Source organism: Tenrec ecaudatus, chromosome 15, assembly GCF_050624435.1.
Source record: "Tenrec ecaudatus isolate mTenEca1 chromosome 15, mTenEca1.hap1, whole genome shotgun sequence".
Taxonomy (NCBI): Eukaryota; Metazoa; Chordata; class Mammalia; order Afrosoricida; family Tenrecidae; genus Tenrec; species Tenrec ecaudatus.
Genome location: NC_134544.1, coordinates 98,636,374 through 98,638,533, shown reverse-complemented (window position 1 = coordinate 98,638,533; position 2,160 = coordinate 98,636,374). Strand labels below are relative to the sequence as shown.

At 39.7% G+C, this 2,160-nt stretch overlaps 1 non-coding gene across 1 annotated transcript; it reads left to right on the top strand.

Annotated features, from left to right (window-relative positions):
- Nucleotides 1–853: 853 nt before the first annotated feature.
- LOC142428404 (small nucleolar RNA SNORA5) lies at nt 854–985 on the top strand. The gene has a single exon (XR_012780310.1). It is a non-coding gene; the product is annotated as a small nucleolar RNA SNORA5 (small nucleolar RNA).
- The last annotated feature ends 1,175 nt before the right edge of the window (nt 986–2,160 follow it).

Here is a 2,160-nt window from a genome sequence, read left to right as displayed (position 1 = left end):
AAGTGAGACAAAGAGTGGTGTGGGAGGAATGACTTGGGTAAGAGTTGACAAAAAATGTTGGTGAACTGAGGTGTGTTTGACCGCCCCCATCTGAACTGTTCCTGATAATCATTGCCACTGGAGATACCGAGCCTTTTATAATGATGATACTACTAGACCTCCCAATTCCATTTCACAATGTACTGTAAACTTGTTTTGTCAATATAAACAAGTGTGTGTGAATATAAATCTACTTTGTGTGAATATAAATCTCAGCTATTTCTAGCTCATTCAGATAATTTCACTAGTATTCAAAATTCTAATTTTATGAGTGGGCGCATTATTTTGGGGCATGGAGGTCCCCAAGACTTGAACGGTGATCCTCAGGAGTGACATTGCAATTGTGGCAAATATTAAAGACAGACCAGTGGGGCACGGGGCTCCTCATCCTATGTCAGGACTGAGGAAGTGAATGTATTTTCCAGTGGGTATAGGTACTGGAGTTTTCAGATCTTTCCATAAGGTGTACACGTCATGCAATTAGTGTATACATAGGCAATGGGTAATAATATCATAAGTGGGTAACATAATAAATAAGCAAGATTGTGACTCACCATCTTGACCTAGTGCTAGTTGACTTGAAACCCACCCTGTGCCCTCCCCAGGCATTTGCTACATTTATGGTGGGTTGGCTACAGAATCTGATTGCTCTGATCTACAGAGAACCTTCAGGCATAGTGAAGTAGCCCGGCACAGAAATGATTCATCTACTATGGGAGCTCCTTTAAGACTGCTCCTTAATGGAGAGCTATTGTAGGGGGTCGGGGTGGGGCACATTATTTGGCCTGGAAAATGTGTATTTGAAAATATTTCTTTCAGCTTGTCAAATTCAGTGCCGGCTCCGCCCATGGCTGGCACTGGCCCAAAAGGCTGCCACAGAGACACTGTAACTCATGGGCCCTGTTCCTCTGCTGAGGCTCAGGGATAAATTTTGTTACAGACATTCAGAAGAAAAAAAAAGAAAGAAAATATTTCTTTCTCAGAACAAAGGAGATCTTTCTGAAAATAGCGCTAGTTTTCCATCCCCATAATTATGAATGTAGAAATAAAGTTAAATACTTTCTACCATGTCCTAAGTTTACCACGCATTATGGAATGTACAGTTTTTACTACTGTTTTGCTTTCTTTACTGTAAGATATTTTTAAAAAATCTTCAAATGGAAAATACACCATTAAATCGACTCCTCTTACTGCAGGAATCAGTGCCATTCAATGATGTGGCTGTAAAGTTCACTTGGGAGGAATGGCAGCTCCTGAACCCTGCTCAGAAATCCCTATATCAGAATGTAATGTTGGAGAACTATCGCAACCTGGTTTCTGTCGGTGAGTATTCTGAAGTCATTGGCTTTTCCTTGCTTATGTGTTCAAATCTTTGTAGTGTCTGTGGTGTTCTCAAAGAGGGAGTTATTGCATTCTCTGGTTCTAAGTTAGTAGGTAAGGTCTTCTATCCTTGAGAGACCACCCTTTACTTTGTTCCTTTGAACATGATTTTCGTAGAAATACTATATTCTTCAGGTTTTACAAACTTTAGGTTAATTTTGGTGTGTCTAAGATTGTGTAATTTCTCATGAACAGGTTACCTAGTTGTCACCCCAGAAGCATTCTCTCAATTGCAACAAGAGAACTGTGGTCGGTATTAGAAACAAGCTGTAGTGGGATTTTTTTCAGGTGCATGGTCAAAATACCTTAAGGGGGATTGGCTGGGGGCATTGATTCCAGCAGCAGAAGGCCTCACATCCATGGTAGGTGTCGGAAAATGCATAAAAGTGTGTACTTCTTTGAATAGGAGAGCTCACTTTTCCTAGAAGTTGAGAGAAGTTCTCCTGTAGCTCTTATGGGATTAGATTTCTATTTATTTGATTTATAGTACTGTATGTTTGCTTCCGTATTTTTCTTTCTTTAAGATTCTCAAATTTTCCCTTTTTTATTTTCTTCTACCTTACTATGAAAATCCATCTTGAAAGCCTCTCTCCAAACAGAGAACTCTGATTTTGTAACTGGCCTCAATGCAGCACATTCCTCCCCTACTGAGGTTTTCTAATAGAGATGATCAAATTGCCTTCTCTGTTGGAATACTTTAACAGACATGTTTCTCCATATTTTGCTTCTGTTGACGAAACA